The sequence below is a fragment of the Equus asinus genome, chromosome X (genome assembly GCF_041296235.1).
Source record: "Equus asinus isolate D_3611 breed Donkey chromosome X, EquAss-T2T_v2, whole genome shotgun sequence".
NCBI classification, from domain to species: domain Eukaryota; kingdom Metazoa; phylum Chordata; class Mammalia; order Perissodactyla; family Equidae; genus Equus; species Equus asinus.
The window spans coordinates 28,553,856-28,568,316 of NC_091820.1; positions in this window are offsets into that span (position 1 = coordinate 28,553,856).

Sequence of the window (14,461 nt, forward strand, 5' to 3'; positions counted from 1 at the left end):
TTTTTTTATCATGAATGATTGCTAGGTATCATTTAATGGTATATTGACATATATTCAGTTGATTATATATTTTTTCTCATTTAGATAGATTATTTTAGTGAATTAACTTTATTGGTAAATTTTCTTAAATTGTGCAATCCTTGCAATCTTGAGATTTAACTCTTGGTCATGATGTCATTATTATAGTGAAGTGCTGATTGTGATTTGCTGATGCTCCATTTATAATTTTTGCTTCTGTGTTTATGATTAATATACTTTTTACTTTCTTGTACTTTTCTGTCTCGGGTGCCACATTGTTAAACTCAGAAAGTGAGGAATTATCTATTTTCTGTTCTATATATTGGAACCATTTTTATACAATTGAAATTAGCTTTTAAAAAAAGAAGTTTAATAGGTCTGATATCTTTGTGGTTGAAGAAATTTAGCTATCCTTTCTTTGATTTTATGATTGTCTTCTCAATAGGCCACTTTGGTGGTTTATATTTCCCTAGAATTTTTTTCTGATTATCCAGATTTTCATATTTATTCCTAGCATGTCAATCATTGTATTATATTGTTTTTATCTTTAGTTAATCTTTTTTCCAGCTTTATTGAGGTATAACTGGCAAATAAAATTGTATATGTTTAAAGTGTACAATGTGAAGATTTGACATATGTATAGTATTGTCAAATGATTACCACAATCAAATTACTTAACACATCCACCACCTTATATAGTTATCATTTTTGCGTGCATGGTGAGAATGCTTAAGATCTACACCCTTAGCAAATTTCAACTATACAATACAGTATTATCAAGTATAGTCACTATGTTGTACATTACATCCCAAGGGCTTATTCGTCTCATAACTGAAAGTTTGACCCTTTGACCAACATCCTCCTATTTCCCCCACTGTCTAGACCATCTAGCCCCTGGCAGCTGCCATTCTACTGTCTGTTTCTATGAGTTTGACATTTTTTTTTTTTTTAGATTTCACATATGAGGGAATATGTACAGTATTTGCCTTTCTGTCTCTGGCTTATTTCATTTAGCATAAGATCCTTCAGGTTCATCCATATTGTCACAAATGGGAGGATTTCCTTCTTTTTTATGGCTGAATAATATTTCATTGTGTATATACATACACCACATTTTCTTTATCTGTTCATCCATTGGTGGACATTTAGGTTGTTTCTCTATCTTGGCTGTTGTGAATAATGTTGCAGTGAACATTGGAGTGCAGAAATGTCTTTGAGATACTGATTTTCTTTCTTTTGGATGGGATTGCTGAATCTTATGGTATTTAATCATAAGTAATAGATTACTTAACAGTTACTCATTTTTCATAACCGATGTTGTTTATTTATGCCTTCCTTCTCTTTAAAGATAAAATCACACTAGACAAAGTTTTATTATTCTTGTAAAAAATTTATGTATCTGTTAATTGAATCTATGGTTGTATTTTTCCTTTTGTCATTTTGTTGAATAATTATTTTTCTTCTATTTAGAGTGTTTTATTTTCTTGTTCTTTTTCTACCTTCTTTCAGTGAAATCGTAATTCATTTATTTTCAGGCCTTCTAATCTTCTAGTAAATGCAGTTAAAGCTACATAGCTCCCTTTCGTTATTGCGTTAGCTGAAACACTCAGGTTTGAAATGTAGTGTGGTTCATTATGGATTTTTTTTTACAAAAATTTTGTAATTTCCATTTTGAGTTCCACTTTTACCTACAAATTATTCAAAATGGTGCATTTATTTTTTGAAATATTTAGGTTAGTGTGCTGTATACATTACCTTTTTGTCACTGATTTTTCTAATATTATTTGACTGTATTTTGTTTCTGACTCATATGATAGTTTTGGAGAAACTTAAAACTTTGTTTTTGCTTTTATTCACATTTGTGTAAATTTCTGCAAGCGCTCGAAAATAAATTTTAGTTCCCTCATCTGGGTACACATATAATAGCTGTATTAGCTTAAGGCTGGTGTTGGGTCACTTGTGTCCTTCACTCAGTTCTTTGAATTGATGGTTTCTGAGATAGATGTGTTACTTTTTCCCACTTTCAGTTCCTCTTTATAGTTCTACTAAGTTTTGCCTAATTAAACTTAGAATGGAAAGTTTCACTTAGGGCTGATTATCCGACATGGAGTTTGTTTTAAATCTTCACCATTTACCAACAATAAGATATCTAAATCACCCCTTAGGTTGCTGGTCTCTACTAGTCTCTGTTTCTGTCTATTGTTCATTTCAGGTTGCCTCCTTTTTTCCTAATTCCAATCTCTCACAGACTTTTCCCACTCTTCATACTTCTTCTATCACTAGTCTTCTCCAAATCAGGGATTTTTTTTCACCATGGGGAAGTGGAAAAGTAGGAGGGAAGCTATTACATGTTTTCGACTGGTCATAACTTTTCCTAAATATATTGACTGAATAAAAGTTACTCCTATTCCTCTGAACCTAGATGTTTTCAATTATAAGGAGAAAATTTGATTAGTTTAATGTCTCCCTCTTTCCATTTCTGCTGACTCATGCACCATGGCCATCTGACTGAATAAGTTATAGTCAAAGGGTTGAAAGAAATAATCTCGAATGAGGGGAAACTTGTTTATTTCTTCTTAAATAGAATTCTGTCACTTTTCTGGTGCTGACTGCACTGTTGCTCTCTCACGACCTGCTGTCTCTCAGACACTTCACTCCTTTCTCCTGCCACAACCCACAAAATCAGGCACTTTGAAGAATAAAAAACTTTATGACCTTTATAAAAATGAAGGAGATTCACCACACTGATCACTGAGCAGAAGAAATTGTAAAATGGAACTTTTAATATTTTAAAGCCATTTGGAATACAGTTTGCATGAATGATTCTGTACGATGCACAAATCGGTGGCGAGATGATGACCCTGGAGAATTTGCACTGACAGTCATGGGAGGATGACATGCAGAGTAACTTTTAATTGCATATTTAATTGAGCTTGTAGGAAAATGAATCTCATATTTTAGACTGAGTACAATTGCATAAAGATTTGAAAATATTATTATCTAAAAAAGTTACTCAGACTATTTTATGGTATTATTAGGAACATATAAGGTCTATACTCTGCATTCTTTTGACAGTGCTAAGAAAACCACCATCCTGCTTTATAGCAGAGGGGTGGAAAGTAGTTAGGAGATAAAGCATACTTTCTACCAGTATTTTTAGTCATTGATAAATAACGTTATCAAGGACTCTGAAAAGTTCTCTGACATCATTTTGAAACTATCAGATTTATAGTTAATACAGCTAAGATATGCAATTTAAGGTGGCTTACTGCTTTTCCAGCCAATTGGATATTAATGTAATTTACTACCAAATAAAATCAGTAATTTTTCCACATATGTTTTCACTTTGGATAGAGTTAAAGCAATTGTTGTTTTAAAGAAAGGCTATGTCTTTTTTTTCCCCCAAGGACATTTGTCCTAAGAGCCTTTTAAAGACATCTTTTAGGGACTAAAAAGATAACACATTTAGAAAAAGGCATTGACTTTACAAAAATAGAACCCATCCAAGGTCCTGGGTATAAGGGGAAATAGAAAGATAATTTTAGAAGTTATGAGGCAAGAAATGATCACTGTTTAACATAAGAGAAAGCAAAGGTATTTTCTCAGACCCAGGACGTAGACCAGGCAGTCACTTGCCGTAATTGGCAGTGATTTTGGGTGAAGAGCTCTAAGGGCACATGGGAACTGTGGCCAACGACAACTGCAGCTTAGCTATTTCTGAGTACACTTCCATTGAGAATTAGCGGAGTCGCAGTGATGACTCTCAGAATATAAGCCAGGAAACATCTGGCAATGCTTAATGCCACAGCCCGTCTGCCTCCATCTTAGGCTGCGTTAAAAGAAAGAGTGTTCAGTTCACAGGACGGGAGAGTGCCACTATACTGGTCAGAAACTTCTTTTCTGAATTCATCCTAGGGTATAGCCCAAGGGAATTAACACAGAACAATGATGTAAGGAATAGAAACAGGATTCTTTGATTTTTCAGCAAAGATTCTAGGGGACATTGGTTATATTCTTTCAAAAAATCTTAGAGCTCTTAGGAAGAAAACAATTTGATTTAGTTTGTTTTGTTTTACCAGAAAGTAATAAAGCTATTAGCTTACTCGATGTTTGGTCCAGTCACACAGTAAATCTTCATACCTATATTACAGACTCTGAGTTAGCATGGTAGATGATTAAGGCCAGATTTGCCTGTGGACTTTTGGCTGAAATTTATGGGCAATCATTAAAGTCCCCACACACTGCAAATACAACCTTGCATAAAGCAGGATGCATACAGCCTGCCCTCTACATACCAGAAAGAACAGTGCTCCCGTTGATGGAGGGAGGAGTAAAGACATAAGTCCCTCTCCCCAACACAGAGTCAGAGCAGGGGAAGCACAAATAGCTGTGCAGGTCACAGTGGCACCATAGTGAAGAGCTCACCAGCCAGTCTCCTGGGAGCTTCATTCATTTAGCATCAACAAGGAGGACACTGAAGTCAAACTACTGGTCTAGAAGCTAGGAGGAGAAAGTAAAAGAAAAAATAGTTACTGCCCTTAAACTGTCCTACTAATGAGGTGTAAAATGTGAGGCTGTTTGCATGTATGTCCATGTCAGTGCATGAATTCTGAAGGTGGCCTTTATATTCTGAAAATAATACGTAATAGGTTAATTTTGTTTTTTAACACTAATGTTTAATTTATTACAGTCAGAAATGAAAACATTTGATTCTTCCATAGGCTTTAGGTTCCACTTTAAAATCTTATTATTTTACTATTTGGAATCTAGATAATTTAACAATCACTTTTAAAAGGACTTTGGAAAATGCTTGGTCTTATTTAAAAACACCTTGGAACAATTTTAAAACTGCATATATAAATGTAATATCCAGTTGCTGTTTCCATACACCAATTACCTGAAGTAAATCAAAGCTTTCCCAAATAATAAATATTCTTACAACTTCAACATGTATATACCCACATTTATCTATGTATGTATGCACGCGTTGCACACGCACATATTATGAAGCTAAGGACTGAGTGCCATGGTGAAGTAGGAGGTGAAACAAATGAGCTGGGTATAAGTGCTCCCCGAATACTGCATGTGTGTGTGTCGATTGCGAGAGGGGACCAACTACAAATCGGACCAACTACTTGGGGAGAGGTCACTGAGGCCCAGACCCAGACGCCAGTGGGGGCGAGTCCGGGCCATAGTGAGTGATGCCTGTCTCTGTGCTTACAGTTAGTTGATGTGGAGTAGAGTGCACGACTCCTGTGTACCTGTGCCTCTCCCCCACCTCATGTTTCTGTGTGTATGAGTGGCAGTGGCGTCCCTGCCCACCCCCTACCCCAGGGGCCTGGTGTGTTCCTATAAAGGAGGTGCTAGTCTTAGTCCCTCCGTTGTCTGTCGTCACCAGTCCCCCCATCTTCCCTCCTCGTCTATCTTCTATCCCCCGTCCCCTCTTCGTCCTCCCCCTTCGCCCCCCCCCACGCCTCCCTCATCTCCCCACCCCCACCTCCCCCCACCCCGTTGGCCCCCGACCCTGTCTCCGCCTCTGCCCCGTCCCCTTGTCCCCTGACTCCCCTCGTCACCCCCATTTCCACCTCCCTCATCGCCCGGTCCCCCCCTGACGTCTCCCCCCATGTCTCCATGTGTCCCCTGCGGTCTGCCTGCCCTCCCCCATCTTCCCTCTCATGTCTCCCCCCTCACCCGTCTCCCGTCTCCCCGTCATCTCTTCCCCCCTCCTTCGTCTCCCACTCTCACACCCCAGCCCCATCCTTAGTCCTAGCCCCCCCCCGTCTTCCTTCCGTCTCCTCTGTCTCCCCCACAGACACCCCCCCCGCCCCGTCTCCCCCACAGTCCGCACCCTGCCCCGTCTCCCATCTACCCCTGTTGTCTCCTTCACGTTGTCCCCGCCACCTTCTCCCCCACCCCCATCCTCCCCATCCTCTTGGCCACCCCGCGTCTTTCCCCTCCTCCCATCCCGCATCTCTTCCCCATCGTCTCCCCTTTTCTCCCCTCCCGCCCTGTCTCCCCACCATCCTCCTCCCCCTCCCTCTTCTTCCTCCTCCTTCCTGCCACATCGTCTAGTGCCCCCCATTTCCTGCGTCTGGTTCTCTCACCCCAGCCCAAGTCACCCGCATCTCCCCGGCTCCTCCATTTACCCGACCCCACACCCCCTGTCTCCAGCCGCCATTTCCCATGTCTCCCTCCGCCATTTCCCACGTCTCCAGGCTATTCACGGCAGCGTGGCGTCACCCCTCCCGTCCTGCCCCCTCCCCCATATCCCTCGTCCCCCTCCCCCACCGTCTCCCCCCATGTGCTGCCCCCGGTCCCCTATGTTCCCCATCCCCCATCTCCTTCCTCCCATCTCCCCCATCCCCCATCTTCCTCTCTCCCCTTCCCTATCTTCCCCTCCCCCATCCTCCTGCATCTCCCGGGTTCTCCCCAGTCCGCCTTCTCCCCCGTCCGCCGTCTTTTTCCCCTGTCAGTCCCTCTCTCCCCGGTTCTCTCCAGTCTCCCGTCTCCCCTGTCAGCCCATCTCCCCACTGTCCCCCTCTTCTCCCATCCCCCATCTCTCCCCCTCCCATCCCACATCTCTCCCCCTCATGGTCTCCCCTTCGCCCCTCTCCCCGTCTTCCCCCCCCCCCGCCCCCTTCCGTGGCTCTCCTCTATCCCTCCTTCCCCATCCCCCGTTGTCTACATCACCCCCTGCTGTGTCCCTCTCTTCCCCTTCACCCCTACCAGTCGCCCCCATTGCCCTCTCCTCCGCGGGTATCCCCTCACTCCTCCCCCCTCCTCCGTATCCCCGATGTCTCCCCCGTCTAACACCCCCTCCATCTCCCCTGTCCCCCGTCTCTCCCTTTCCCAGTCACGTCATCCCCTTGTCACCCCTCCGGTCCTGCTCTCTCCCAATTTCCCATGCCCCTTCTCCCTCTCTTACCCCCATGTCCCAGTCTGCCCTCTCTTTGCCCATCTCTCCATCCCCATCTTCCCCCTTCCCATCTCCCCCTCCCTCATCCTCCTCCATCTCCCCCCTTCCCCCTGTACCCCGTCTGCCCGTCCCCGCATCTCCCCCTTGTGCCCCCCTTCTCCTCCCATCCCCCATCTCTCCTCCGTCGGCGTCGTCCTCATCTTCCCCTTACCCCCTCCCACCCTGTCTCGGCCATGCCGCTCCCCCTTCCCCATCTCCCCCCCCCTCTGTATCCCCCTTCCTCTGTCCCCCATCTCCCCCTCCCTCTGTTCCCCATCTTCCCCTGTTGTCTCCCCCACCCAGCCATCTACCCCCATCCCTGTCCCCCATCCTGTCTCTTCCTGCACTTTGTCACCCCTCCTGTCCCCAGTCCTCCCATCTCCTCCCACCCCCCACCTGTCTCCCTCCCTTCCTCCCGTCTCCCCCGTCTACCCCACTGTCCCCCATCTCCTTCTATCCCCATCCCCTGTCTCCGTCTCCTCCCTACCCTCCTCCCCATCTCCCCCTTCCCCCAATTTCTCCTCTCCCCATCCCCCTCCATCTCCCGTTACCCCCCAGTCCCCTGTCTCCGCTATCTCCCTTCTCCTCCCTGTTGCCCCTTTCTCTCTCATCCCCCATCTCTCATCCCCATCCTCATTTCCCCTCTTTCTCCCTCCTTCCCTGTCCCCCCACCACCCCTTCCCCATCCCCCCTTCTCTCCCATCTCCTCAGTCTCCATCCCCTAGGTGTCTCCCTCTCTCCCGTCCCCAGTCTCCCTCCCTCATCACCCCCCTTCTCCCTCAGCCGTCCTCCTCCCCTCCCTGTCTCCCTCCCCCTTTCCCCTCCTGTCCCCCATGTCCTCCGTCCCCTGTTCCCTATCTTCTCCTCTGCCCACCCCCCAGTCTCTCTCCCATCCCTGGTTTCCCCATCTTATCCCTGTCCCTAGTCCCCCCTCCCCCATCTCCCCTCCTCTGTCTGCCCCCCAATCCTCCCCCACTCCCTCTCCCCCTTCCCTATCTCCCTCCCTTCCCACTGTCTCCCCTCTACCACACGGTCTTCCTCCCCATACCCCTCCCCCCCTCTCCTCATCTTCCCCCAGTCTTCCCCATCTCCCCCCACTGTCTCCCCCATTATCTACCTCCTGTCCCCCGTCTCCCCTTTCCCAGTCTCCCCCTTTCAGGTCTGCCCCCATCCCGGTGGCCGTGTCGCCCTCTCCTACCCCCCCATCTCCCCATCCCCTGTATTCCCCCACATGCCCTTTCCCTGCACAGTTGCTCACAGCCTGTCTCTAGGAAGCAAGTAGTGGCCATTCTCTTTTCTCCAGGACATCTTTCTCCATCCACACCCACCCTTGGTGGTTGCTGTACGATTTTTTAAAAATTATTTTATTGAGGTCACATTGGCTTATAAGGTGTAAATTTCAGGTTACGTTATTATATTTAAGTTTCTGTATAGACTGCATTGTGTTCATCACCAATACTCTAGTTTTTAATCTGTCGCCATACATATGTGCCCCTTTACCTCTTTTGCCCTCCCCCCTTCCCCTCTGTTAATCACTAGTATGTTCTCCTTGTCTATGTGTTTACCTTTCACATGAGAAAAATCATATGGTATTTTGTCCGTGAGAAAAATCATACGGTATTTCTCTTTCTCTAACTTATTTTGCTTAGCCTAATACCCTCCAGCTCTAGCCATGTTGTTGAAAATGGCACAGTTTTGTCTTTTTTATGCCTCAGTACTATTCCCTTGTGTATATATATACCACATCTTCTTTATCCGTTTATCCATTTATGGGCACTTGGGTTGCTTCCACATCTTGGTTATTGTGAATAATGCTGCAGTGAGCATGGGAGTGCATAAATCTTTTTGAATTACTGATTTCATGTTCTTTGAATAATACCCAGAAGTGGAATAGCTAGATAATATGGTATTTCTATTTTTAATTTTTTGAGAATTCTCCACACTATTATCCATAGTGGCTGCACGAGGTTGCATTCCCACCAGCAGTGCATGAGTGTTCCCTTTTCTCCACATCCTCTCCAACACTTATTTCTTTTCTTGTTAATTATAGACATTTCGATGGGTGTGAGATGATATCTCACTGTAGTTTTGATTTGCATTTCCCTGATAATTAGTGATGTTGAACTTCTTTTCATGTGCCTGTTGGCCATCTGTATATCTTCTTTGGAAAAATGTTGGTTCATATCCTCTGCCCATTTTTTGATTGAGTTGTTCATTTTTTTGTTGTTGAGTTGTATGAGTTCTTTATGTATTTTGGAAATTAACCTCATGTCAGATATGTGATTTGTAAATGTTTTCTCCCAGCTGGTGGGTTGGTTGTCTTTTCACTTTATTCATGGTTTCCTTTGCTTCACAGAAGCTTCTTAGTCTGATGTAGTCCCATTTGTTTATTTTTTCTTTTGTTTCCCTTGCCTGAGTAAACAAGGTATTCAAAAAGGTACTGCTAAGACAGATGTCAGAGTGTACTGCCTATATTTTCTTCTGGTAGTTTTATGGTTTCACATCTTATGTTCAATTCTTTGACCCAGTTTGAGTTAATTTTTGCATATGATGTAAGATAGTGGTCCAGTTTCATTCTTTTGCATATGGCTGTCCGGTTTTCCCAACACCTTTATTGAAGAGATTTTCCTTTCTCCATTGTATGTTCTTAGCTCTCCTGTTGAAAATTAGCTGTTCATAGATATGTGGTTTTATTTCTGGGGTCTCAATTCTGTTCCATTGATCTGTGTGTCTGTTTTTCTCACAGTACCAAGCTTTTTTTTTTTTTTTTTTTGCTGAGGAAGAGTTATGAACTAACATCTGTTGCTAATCTTGCTGTTTTTTTGTTTGAGGAAGATTAGCCATGAGCTAACATCTGTGCCAGTCTTCTTCTATTTTCTATGTGTGTCGCTGCCACAGCATGGCTGACAAGTGGTGTAGGTCCACACCTGGGATCTGAACCCATAAACCCAGGCTGCCAAAGCACTGAGTTTAACCACTCCGCCATGGAGCCCCAGGATGCTGTTTAATTTTTCTTTTTTTGAGGAAGATTAGCCCTGAGCTAACATCTGCTGCCAATCCTCCTCTTTTTTGCTGAGGAAGACTGGTCCTGAGCTAACATCCATGCCCATCTTCCTCCACTTTATATGTGGGACACCTACCACAGCATGGATTGCCAAGCGGTGCCATGTCCACACCCGGGATCCAAACCAGTGAACCCATGCAGCTGAAGTGGAATGTGTGAACTTAACCCCTGTGCCACAGGCTGGACCCCCGACCATGCTGTTTTGATAACTATCGCTTTCTAGCATATTTTGAAGTCAGGGAGTGTGATACCTCCAACTTTGTTCTTTATTCTCAGGATTGCTTTGGCTATTTGGGGTCTTTGTTGTTCCATCTAAATTTTAGGATTCTTTGTTCTATTTCCATGAGGAATGTCACTGGGATTCTGATTGGGATTGCATTGAATGTGTAGATTGCTTTAGGTAATATGGATATTTTAACTACGTTTATTCTTCCAATCCATAAGTGTGGAATATCTTTCCATTTTTTAAATATCTTTTTCGATTTCAAGAATACAATCCCATTTACAATTGCAACAGAGAATAAATGACCTAGGAATAAATTTAACCAAAGAGGTGAAAGACCTATATGGTGAAAACTGTAAGACATTATTGTACAATTGTTTTTACTTGCAAATTCATCTCCCACCTGCCCCCTTCCAGCCTTCCACTTGGGATTGGTAACTTATCTGTCTGGCTTCTCAGAGGCACCTCTGTACGTTTGTCCTCAGGTGGTCTTATGGATGTCTTTCAGAAAATGTTTATTTTATATGATTTTTCATGGATTTTGTTCTAATAAATCATTTTTCTATCACATGGCAATGTTCAAAAAACAAAACAAAATGAAAAAATCCAAGCAACAGTTTTAAGTTCAGGGTTTGTTAAAAAAGAATCTTCGTATCTCAGGACCTCCTGACTGCACTTCCTTGACAACAAAGGACTTGAGGATATTTCCTTAGTGTTAGGATCATGTTAAGGGATGAAGGCCCATGCCATCTGGTGTGGCTTCCTTAAGTGTAACTCAGACTCATGATTTTGATATTTGCGGTAGAATGTTCTAACAATTACAGATTTTAACAATGGATCAAACTGCCTAACAAAGTCATGAACTACATGTTGCTGGGAAGGTTCAAGAAGGTGCTATATGAATACTACCTTTCAAGGTTGCTTTAGGGGGATTCCTTACTGATTTTGAGGCTGGACTGGATAAAAAATAAGTGTTTTCCAAGATACGCAAGTGATTCTTCAATATTATGAAAAACCACAGATTTAATAAAAGCAGAAAGAACTTAAGATCTTTGTGAGGCAGTGACTTATATTGTAGTCTTTCACAGGAGCCTAAGATTTTCTTTTCATGTGAAGGTTTACCAGAAAAAAGTGCTTGAAAGTCATATCTTTGTTGGCTTTGTGGGTGTTTTCTGTTCTTAGGAATAGCTATGTCCTTTATAATAGATACGTGTCTAAGCATTGAAAATTCTTTCAGTTTTGTTTTTCTTCTTCTTCTCCCCAAAGCCCCCCAGTATGTAGTTGTATATTTTAGTTGTAGGTCCTTCTGGTTGTACTATGTGGGACACTGCCTCAGCATGGCTTGATAAGCAGTACTTGGTCCGTGCCCAGCATCTGAACTGGTGAAACCCTGGGCTGCTGAAGTGGAGTGCAAAAACTTAACCACTTGGCCATGGGGCTGGCCCTTGAAAATTATTTCTAATTAGTAATACTCTCCCCTTTCTTTCTCTATAGTTATAGTAAACACTGTGTTGTGCAGTATATAATTTTATCTACATTCTGAGAAACACCAGAAGGCAAATTCATGGCTCTGATTCAGAAAATATAGTCCTTCATCCTTAACCAGATTCAACATAGTCTTGCAAATAAACATATGTTGAAATAAGTAATATGTATTTATCTTGCTTTAGAAAAAGAAAGTTCAAGTTTTATCTGTAGTTTTAGTTAGCAGTTACTTTTCTTTTCCATGGAGCTCTTTCATAAGAAATGCATTCTTGGGGCTGGCCCTGTGGCCTAGTGGTTAGGTTCACATGCTCCAATTCGGCAGCCTGGAGTTCACTGGTTCAGATCGTGGGCACGGACCTAGCGCCGCTCATCAGGCCATGCTGAGGCAGGCGTCCCACATAGAAGAACTAGAATGACTTACAACTAGGATATATAGCTATGTACTGGGGCTTTGGGAAGAAAAAAGAAAAAGAAATCTCAGTTTTTTTCCACGGGGGGAAAATATTCCTTTTCTGGCTCAGTTTTCATGTATCTCACTTTTTTTTGTTTTTTAAAGATTGGCACCTGGGTTAACAACTGTTGCCAATCTTCTTTTTTTTTCTTTTTTTTTTAAAGATTGGCACCTGAGCTAACAACTGTTGCCAATCTTTTTTTTTCTGCTTTATCTACCCCCCCCCCATACATAGTTGTATATCTTAGTTGCAGTTCCTTCCAGTTGTGGGATGTGGGATGTGGGATGCTGCCACCTCAATGTGGCCTGATGAGGGGTGCCATGTCTGTGCCCAGGATCCGAACCCTGGGCCGCCACAGTGAAGCACACGAACTTAACCACTCGGCCACGGAGCCGGCCCCTCACTTTTTAAAGGGAAGATAGAAGAAATCATCTTTGCTCCACACATTGGGGCTTATTCGTCAGTTTGGGGAACATTGTTGATTTCGTGGGGAGAAAGCTCAAAGATGACAGCTGAGGCAGTTGTACTCAGGTCTGTGGGGAGCTAATAGCCTCAGGAGGTTGACGGGAAATCAAGATCTGCAAGACTTTTAAAAAATTATTTTATTGGGGTCATATTGGCTTATAACATTGTGTAATTTCAGACGTACATTACTATATATCAGTTTCTGTATAGACTGCATTGTGTTCACTATTGGTAGTCTAGTTTTTATCTGTCACCATACATATGTGCCTCTTTACCCCTTTCGCCCTCCCCCAACCTCCTTTCCTCTGATAAGCACTAATCTGTTTTTCTTATCCATGTGTTTGTTTACCTTCCACATACGAATGAAATCATACTGTATTTGTCTTTCTCTGTCTGGCTTATTTTGCTTAGCATAATACCCTCAAGGTCCATCCATGTTGTCGCAAATGGCACGATTTTGTCTTTTTTTATGGCCCAGTATATTCCATTGTGTGTATATATATGCCACATCATCTTCATCCATTCATCTGTTGATGGGCACTTGGGTTGCTTCCATGTCTTGGCTATTGTGAATAGCGCTGCGATGAACATAGGGGTGCATAAATCTCTTTGAACTGTTGATTTCATGTTCTTTGGATACATACCCAGTCGTGGAATAGCTGGATCATATGGTATTTCTATTTTTAATTGTTTGAGAAATTTCTATACTGTTTTCCATAGTGGCTGCACTAGTTTGCATTCCTGCTAGCACTATTTGAGAGTTCCCTTTTCTCTACATCCTCCCCAACATTTGTTATTTCTTGTCTTGTTAATTATAGCCTTTCTGATGGATGTAAGGTGATGTAAGACTTTTAAAAACCGAAATCTTCCAAGGTCTCTTACTATGTATAGTTCATATATTTGAGACATATTTGATTTATAAAGCATTTAAACTGGACATTGTTATTGTGTCGAGTGAATAGGTATAGACTAGAGACCACTAAAAGAGGAAATTATTTAAATACTAAGCACTTCTGGGGGATTCAAAACCACTGCAAATCCAATACCCACCATGTTTTTGTGACAGAATATATACCCACTCTAAGGGATCTCCATGTCTTCCAGATTGCTATTTTTCACTGACTTACGTAGGCAGATTTTACAAACATCTTCTGTGTTGTAAAATTTATATTATTAAAAAAATAAAAATGAACAAAAATGATGCCCATGCAGCTCCTTAAGTACAGCATCAGCATTTTCTGGGTGATTACCTTATTATAGGCAGGGCTGGCAATTCAGGTGAGCCTTGCCAGCTATGAATGAGGAAGAGGAGGATGCATGGTTTGTTACCATCTATGCATGCGTCAATGGCTTGTCACATAACTGTCATTTAGTACCTCGTAGTGCACAATAACAAAGATAGCATTAGAGATAATTAAGGAAACTGTTTTTTCAGCTCTTTGATTGCTTCTGCCTTTATCTCCCAATACTTCACATTTACTCGAAATAGCCGAGTGAATTTCAACATCTTCCTTTTCTGGTATGTGACATAGAACGCTGCTCACTTAGTACTTCAGTAACACTCACTGCTTTTCCAGCATATTTCAAAGCTTTTTATTTCCTAATTTCTTTTTGAGGAAGACCAGCCCTGAGCTAACATCTGCCACCAATCCCCTCCTCTTTTTTTTTTTTTTTTTTTTGCTGAGGAAGACTGGCCCTGAGCTAACATCCGTGCCCATCTTCCTCTACTTTATATGTGGGATGCTTGCCACAGCATGGCTTGACAAGCGGCGCGTAGGTCTGCACCTGGGATCCGAACA